The following is an 8,814-nucleotide window of genomic DNA, read 5'->3' as shown; positions in this document are numbered from 1 at the left end:
TATAAAAAGGGATACATAAAAGAAACTTGCCACACGGTGCAGGCAACTAGGTGAACTCAAGGAGCTAACTTTTGCCATACACCCTTAAGGATCAAAATGAATAGCTTTCCAATTTTTCAAAATGCCAGAGTTGCTTTTTGAATATATTTGTCTTTGCTTTTGTTCCTATGAAATTGTAATAAGATGTAGATCTATTTTCTAAAAACTATTTCTATTTCATAAGTATTCCTTCTGTAGTAACTATTACAAAACACTGCAGTTAGATAATACTCTACATATACTAGATATTTGATGATTTGATAGATTTATTACTGTTATGTATATAACATGAGAAAGAAAAGAAAAAGAGAAGTAATATTCTCACATCCCTTCTTTTCTCTTTACACAAACTCTTAGTTCAATGCCTCATGATCTTTCATGCAAAAATTGAGACAATATTTTGAAATGACAAATTTTTTCATTCCATTTATAAAGCAAAAAATGACAATTATACAAAATATGCAGTCAAGCCGACAAAGTTCCATATTTACAATGTCCAAAGATATATGTCTCATTCTGCATCCTTAATTTGAAGGTATTTTTCAGTAACAACATTAAAAATCAAACAATTAATACTGATGAATCAATTTAAAAACATCTGTTAAATGCCTACATATGTACCAGAGACTTAGTAAGCACTAGGGATACAAAGACATAAGTGAAACTTTACTAGTTCTTGAGGATCCTGGTGAAAGAAGAAACATGTCCCTAAAGAAACATATATAAATTAAACCCTTTCCATTGTATAGAAAACTCAGCCATCTGGGGGACATTCACATTCTTCCATCTTCCATATCTAATAAGAAAGCAGAGGCTTTCCAGTCTCTGATAATGCCAGAATTTGCTATATATGTGCATTTTAAGTGTATTTTTTCCCCTGTGAATTCCCTTGATATGTGTCCCATTACTTACAAAGTTTTTTTTTTTTTTTCTGTAGCACTTATCAGAAGATTTTAAAAGCAATTGGCATTCTCCTCACTCTTCTAGGCATCCAATACTTCATAACTTTCACAGATAATATTAAAGAAGCTTTCTAACAATACTTTTTCTCTTCCTTCTACATACTTACACTGAAAAAAACAAAACAAAACAAAACAAATTCCCTCATTCACCATGGCTAAAAAGGTATTTTTCATTTTGCATCCCAAATTCGTAACTTCTCTGTCTTAAGGAGAATAAGAATTGGCATATCTTGAAATTATACTCTCTACCTTATCTTTTCCCTGCCCAATTCTTCCATGGAAACTGCCTGTTGATATCTTTATGGCACTTATTTCACTACATCACTTTCCTGCATAAAAATGTTCAATATCTACCTGTTGCCTATAGAATAAAGTTCAGGCACCTCCATCATCTCCATTATCATCATCTGCCTAGTCCCTGCAGATCATCATAATCCATCTCCCAGTTCCCTTTCCCATCTTACTTTATATCATTCCCTTTATATAATCTTCATTCACATCAAAATAGCTTTCTAGCTTGCCTTTACAGGCTTTCCTAGCTGTTTCATTAATATTTCTCTCCTATTTAAGAAATTGTATGTAGTTTTCTAATATATTTTCTGAGTGTGTCTTGATAAATAGACTTTAAAGTGTTTTCTAAAATCTACAATTATTTTATATAGTTAGAATTGACTCCGATATGTATCATGGGGTGTTGGTGAAGAGTGAAAGAGGGGTGGAGCATTGGTCTTCGCCAAAAAGAAGAAAATCTCATACCAATTGGATTTGATACTTGGGTTATATTTAAATAGAATTTCTATTTCTATTTTTTGCTATTCGTTCATGAGAAATATTTGAAAATAGATATCTTTCACTATTGATCAGAAAAATGCAAATTAAGACAACTGAAGTACCACTGCACACCTCTCTGATTGGCTAAGGTGAAAGGAAAAAATAATGATGAGTGTTAGAGCTGATGTGGGGAAACTGGGACATTAATACCTTGTTGGTGGAGTAGCTCCCTATCACCACCAGCATCAAAAATGAAAGTTTATATTTGGATTTTAGAACTCTTTGTCACCCAGTTCATCATACCTTTTCTCCACAACTTGTATTCTTTGATCCAATGACACTGGTCTCCTAGCTGTTGCATGATCAAGATACTCTATCTCTGGGCTCTAGACACTTTCTTCTCATTTCCACCTGTTGGCTTTCCTGACTTCCTTTAAGTCCCAAATAAAATCCTATCTTCTACAGGAAATCTTTACCCCCACACCTCTTAATTCTAGTGCATTTTCTCTGTTAATTATTACCTATTTATTCTCTATATCACTTTTTTCCATATGTTTCCTTTTCTCTCCCATTAGACTGTCAGCTCCCTGAAAGTAATGTTTAACTTTTGCTTCTTTTGCTTGCCCTGAAAATCGGCACAATGTCTGGCACATAAAAAGGAGTAAAAAATATTTCCTGACTGACAGGTTCATAGCTCATAGGGTATTCTGAATCCATTAATTTAATATAATACATCTATTATCTCATTAAATCCATGAAATCCATTCTTTCTTGAGCATTAGTGCTCAAAGAAGTCTTTTCTCCAAGTTTTAATGCTGATTTTCTGGATCCTACTCAGCATTAAACTTTTCATCTTGGAGATAACTGCACTCTTATGGATAGATGGATTTCTGCCTAGAACACTCAGTTAAGGAAATGTTCAGGCCACTCATATTTAGTACAAAGCTGTGAACATTAAAGGTGCCTAATAAGATTTATTACCTTATTGTTTCATACTTAATATTTACCTCTAGTCTTTTTCAAGCCAAAGTGCTTGGAAGTTGTCTAAGTTTTCATTTCCCACTCCCATTGAATTATATTGAGGAAGTTAGTTTGCACAATAGATAGAGAATTGGGTCTGGAGTTAGGAAGATCTGAATTTAAATCTGATCTCTGACACTCCCTAGTTGTGTGATATTGGATAAATCAGTTAATCTCTATTTGCTTCAGTTTCCTCAACTATAAAATGGGGATAATAAATAATAGCCTCTGCATCCAGGGCCTTTGTAAGGATCATATGAGATTATTATTTTAAAGTGTCTGGCAAATAGTAAAAACCATATAAATATTGAGTGCTGTTATCTCCTACTAGATCCCTGACTTATCATGACAGAGGGGTTTGTGTAGCTCAGCTAGGAGCTTTGCTGTGCAGGGTTACCCAAAAGAGAAATGTCATAATGGAACATTCTGGGAAAATGTGATCTTCTGCAGAAGACAATGACAAACCATTTCAGTATCTTTGCCAAGAAAATACCATGGATAATATTAAAATGATAAAAGGTATGATACCAGATGATGAAATCTGCAGTTGAAAAGATGAGCTCCACAAGTTAGAAACCCCAACACAATACAGAGGAAGAGCAGAAGACAACTACAAGTAGCTCCAATAAAAAAGCTCCAGAACTATTAACCCAAAGCCAAAGAGAAAGAGAAACTCATCTGGGAATGCTTCTGGATAAGGAAGAAAATAAGATAACAGTGAGGGGCAAAAAGGGCTGCAAAACAGTAAAAAATAAGATGGAGGGAAATTCACAAATAGTCATTATAACTTTGAATGTGATTGTGATAAATTCAACTATAATATGGAAATAGCAGAATGCATTAAAAGTTCAAATGCAACAATATTCTATTTACAAGAAAAATATTTAAATATTTTAAAACATATTTGCACACAGACTGGAAGACTGGAGTAGAATTTAATTTGCTGCAGCCGGAGAGAGATATTACAATTATGATCTCAAAGTTGTGGCTAAAATAGATTTAATTAAAAGAAACAAACATGGAAACTACATTTTGATAAAAGACACCATATACAATGAAATTATATCAATATTGAACCTATATATACCAAGAACCATGGCATCTAGATTTTTAGAAGTGAAGCTAAATTAATGACAAGTGGAAATAGATAGTCGTTTTATAATAGAAAGAGACTTTAATCTTCCCTTTCAGAACTAAATAAATTTAACTCAAAAATAAATAAAAAATTAGTTTAAAAAATTAATAGAATTGTAGATACACTATTTATCATAGATATGTGGATACAATTAAAGGGAAATAAAAAAGGGAAAAAGTATTTTTGTCAGTGCTTCATGATATCTTTACAAAGATAGACCATATATCAGTACATAAAATTTTAAAATTAAAAGTAGAAATATTAAAAGGATCTTTTGGGTATCATAATACAATAAAAATTATATTAAGTAAGGGAACAAGGAAATATTAAATACTAATTGCATATTAAACAACCAGTTTTAAGGAATGAGTGGGTTAAAGAACAAAACAGAGAAAAATAAATAATTTCACTAAAGAAAATGACAATACTAGACAACACATCCAAAACCTATAATATACAGCAAAAGCAGTAGAGGGGAAAATTATATCTCTAAATGCTTACATCAATAAAATAAAGAACAGACTAATGAATTGCATATAAAATGTTAAAACCCAGGGGAAAATAAATTTAAAATTCTCAATTAAATACTAAGTAGAAAATCCCAAAAATTAAAAGTGAGATTATTAAAACTGAGTAAGACACATAATCAATAAATAAAATTAAATGTTAGTTTTATGGGGAAAAATATAGATAAGAAATTGATTAATATGAATGTTTTAAAAGAGAAGAAGATCACATCACAAGTATCAAAAATAAAAGACATACATATACCACTAATGGACATCAAATTAAAATAATTATTAAAAAAATAATATTTCCAAGTAAATGCCAATAAATTTAACAATTTTAGTAAAATGAAAAAATTTTTACAAAAATATAAATTATCTAAATTAGAAAAGGGGGGAATAGAATATCTGAATAGATTTATTTTTAAAAAGGAAATTGAATGGTCTATCAATGAACTTCATAAGAGAAAGCATTATAACCAAATAGATTTGTCAGTTAACACTATCAAATATTTAAAGACCAACAAATTCCAGTGTTAAATAAATTATTTGTAATAATAGGTATATTACCAAAATTGGGATGAAGAGATATTACCAGAGTCCTTTTAGAAAACAAATATGAATGCGATACCGAGACCAGGAAGAGTAAAAAAAGAAAAAGAAATTTATAGACTAATTTCATTAATGAAGATGGAGACACAAATCCTAAATAAAATAGATAAGACATTACAAAAATACTTTAGAAAGTCTATGTGTTGCAATCACATGGGATTTATACCAGGAATGCATGGATGATATAACAAAAAAAAAAAACTATTAACAAAACTGATTAAATCAAAAATAAAATTTTTTTTAGCATATGATTATATCAATAGATGTGGAAAAGTTTGATAAAGTTCAAAATTAATTTTTATTTAAAAATTTGAATGTATTGGTATAAATGTATTTTCCCATGAATTAAAAAAAAAACTCATCTGAAATCATCTTCAAGCCCTATTTATAGTGCAAATAAAATAGAAAACTTCCCAGTAAAATTAGGTGTGAAACAAGGATGTCCACTGTTATGAATATTTTTCAATATTGAATTGAAAATCTTAGCAATAGCAATAGGAGAAGAAAAAGAAATGGAAAGATTCAGGACAGGAAAGTAAGTAATAAAACGATCTATTTTTACAAACAATATGATGACATGCTTGGAAAAAACTAAAGACAACTAAAAAGTTAGTTGAAACAATAAATAATTTTATCAAAATAGCAGAATATAAAGAAAATCCATATAAATCATCAGCATTCCTATATGTCACAAAGACAACTTTCCAAAAGGGATAATGAAAGCTGTCCCATTTGAAAACACTATAGATAGTATCTGGGAATACACATACCAAAAGAAACAGAGAAACTACATAAGCAAAATTGTTTTTAAAAAAGTTTTTTTGTATAAATAAAATCAGATTTAAATAATTGCAAAGAGATTAATTGTTCATGAGTAGGCAAGAGAAATACAATAAGTATGTCATTTCAATGAGTAGATGCTCATCAATTGAGGACTAAGTTATGCTATATGAAAATAATGGAATATTATTGCTTTACAAGAAATGATGAAAAGGCTGATTTTAGAAGGGACTGGAACGATTTATGTGAACTGATGCTGAGTGAAACAAGAGGAATCAAGAAAACATTTTACACAGCAACAGCAAGATGGTGTGATGATAAACAATGATAAATGATTCTTCTCAGGGATTCTGTGATCCCAGGCAATCCTAATAAACTTTGGGTGAAAAATATCATCCGCATTGAGAGAGAGAACTATGGAGACTGAATATAAACGAATACATACCATGTTCACTTTTTTTTTCTTTTGTTTTCTTTTTCTCATGGTTTTCCCCTTTTGTTCTTATTTTTCTCTGCCAACATTCTCTCCCAATATGCAAATATATATATGTATATATATATATATATATATTATATATATATATATATATATATATATATATATAACCAAAAAAGAAATGTTATTTTACATGTAACTGAGGAAAATAAAAAAGAAAAAATATGACATTTTCACCCAAATTAATTTATATATTAAATGCCATCCATTTAAATTACCCAATTTTTACTGAATTAGGAGGAATAATAACTATTCTTTTAAAAAACAAAGGTCAAGAAAAGTAAAGGAAATAATTTTTAAAAAGGAAAAAAGGGAGGTTTAGCAAGCATACCAAATCTTAAATGGTATTATAATGTAGTATTTATCAAAACTATCTGGTACTGACTAAGAAATAGAAAGACACATCAATGGAATACAGTAGGCATACAATTTAAAGAAGCAAATCAATATAATAACCTCATATCTGACAAGCATGAAGAATAAAGATTTGGGGATAAGAATTCATTATTTGGTTAAAAAAAAATTGTGGAGAACACTGGAAAATAGTATGGCAGAAAGTGGGTCTAGACCAATATCCTATACCATTTTCCAAGATCAAAAAATCAAGATCAAAATGGATCATAGTTATGGGCCAGAACACTGAAACAAGGATTCTTACAAGGTGTTAAGCCAGTGAAATTCATGAATACAATGGTTATCTAGTTTAGCATGGAGCTTAATAGTTCTCTAGCTCAGTACATGTACTTAGTACTTAATATAGCTCCACAAGATTCACATCTATGATAATGGAGTATATAACAGTCAGCAAGGACTGGAGGAGATTCATTTGATCTTCACTCAGGCTCCTGGTGGCTGGCCTGGCCTCCTGCACTTCTCCACTGAAACCAAGACTCCAGAAGGCCTCTAAAAAAGCCAGCTGAAGGCCCAGGCAAATAGACAAGACTTTGGAAGAGATAATAAAGGATTTGGACTTTAACACGGTAATTACTGAACTGAAACGCAGGCTGCTCCTAAGACCTCCAGAGACTCCCAGAAAAGCAAACCAAAGAACATTACACATAATCTAGATAGAAAGAGAGTTGTTACAAGAAAATTAGAACATAAAATCTATTGCTTATCAGATTTATGGAGAGGTTAGAATATATGAATGAAAGAAAGAACAGACATAGGTGTAAAATGAATAATTTTGATTAGATTAATTTTTTTAAATGTAAAAATAAAACAAAATGCAATCCATATCAGAAGGAAAGAAATAATTGGACGGGGGGAATTTGGAGATAGCATATCAGATAAAAGTCTCATATCTAAAATATAAAGAATGGGGCAGCTAGATGGCATAGTAAGGAGAATACTGGCCCTGGAATCAAGTAAACCTGAGTTCAAATCCACCCTCAGCCATTTACTAATGGTGTGACCTGGGCAAGTCACAATCCCAATTTCCTCAAAAATAAAATAAAATGTATAAAAATACAATATCAGATCTGTAAGAATACAAGTCATTTCACAACTGGTAAATAGTCAAAGGACACAAATAGGAAGTTTTTCAGTGAAGAAATCAAAACAATTTCTAGCTATATGAAAGGAATGCTCTCAGTCATTATTGATTAGAGAAATGCAAATTAAAACAACTTTGAGATGTTATTTTACCCCTGCCAGATTAGCCAAAATGATAAAAAAGGAAAGTGATAAACATAGGAGATGTAGAAAAATTAGGCACTAATTCATTATTATTAGAATTGTGAACTGATCCAACCATTTTGGAGAGCAATTTGGAATTATGCCCAAAGAATTATCAAATAATCTATACCCTTTGACCTAGCAATACCACTATTTGGTTGATTTCTAAAGATGATTAAAGGATAATTAAACTTCTATATTCTAAAATGTTTATAGCACCTCTCTGTAATGGCAAAGAACTGCAAATTGCAGATATGTTTCTCTACATGGTTTTATACATTTATTTATATAAACATAAAACATGTATATAGCCATATATACACATGGATAAATAGATGGATAGATATAGGTACATGTTTATATATATATATATAAAATTAAAGGTTCACCTACACTACTACACATAATCTCATGAACTACTTACTTTGAAAATAATATACATGATAAATCAAGATATATTGAAACAAAAGTTTTCTAGCATTCTGAAGAGACTGTTTTATTTTTATATTTTATTACTATGGTTATTTTGTTTATTTTATGGACTCATTTACTTTTAGGATAATGTTGTATAAAGTGAACTGTATGACAAACAGGTCGGTTCAGCGCTAATCTAAGGATCAATTTTCTCCATTGTCAAATGAGAATATTAGAATGGATGCACTCTGAAGTCCTTTCCAACTTAAAATTTGTGGTTCTATGAACCTGTACCTTTGAAAAATGAAATAATGTGAAGAAGAAACAACAGTGCTACATAACCTAATAGAAGGACTGACTTAAGAGGAGGAGGGGAAGAGAGAAAAAGAACATCAGCGGGCT

Source organism: Antechinus flavipes, chromosome 3 (assembly GCF_016432865.1).
Source record: "Antechinus flavipes isolate AdamAnt ecotype Samford, QLD, Australia chromosome 3, AdamAnt_v2, whole genome shotgun sequence".
Lineage (NCBI taxonomy): Eukaryota > Metazoa > Chordata > Mammalia > Dasyuromorphia > Dasyuridae > Antechinus > Antechinus flavipes.
This window is presented reverse-complemented; position numbering follows the sequence as displayed.